Below are 313 nucleotides of genomic sequence, written 5' to 3'. Positions count from 1 at the left end.
ATAAGGATTGATCATCTTAGCAGCCGCTCTCTCTCCTTCCTTCTCTTTCACATTATAATTAATTTTTAAATATATATTTCATCCGGATGCCCTTCCTGTCCCCATCTTTTCTGAAAGTACTCTGGTATCAAAGTCATATCTAAGCCAATATCATTACAAATAAAACCGAAAGAGAAGGATTTTTTTTTATTCTCAATCAAGACATAGTTTCTCTCTGATAGAAATTTGCAAGTATTTCTATAATATAGGAGTATTGCGATTCCAGAGGTGTGTTCAGGCCAACTGTATTTATTAAATATTCGGTTAATTTCGA

The sequence above is a fragment of the Penaeus monodon genome, chromosome 22 (assembly GCF_015228065.2).
Source record: "Penaeus monodon isolate SGIC_2016 chromosome 22, NSTDA_Pmon_1, whole genome shotgun sequence".
Classification (NCBI taxonomy): Eukaryota; Metazoa; Arthropoda; class Malacostraca; order Decapoda; family Penaeidae; genus Penaeus; species Penaeus monodon.
This window is presented reverse-complemented; position numbering follows the sequence as displayed.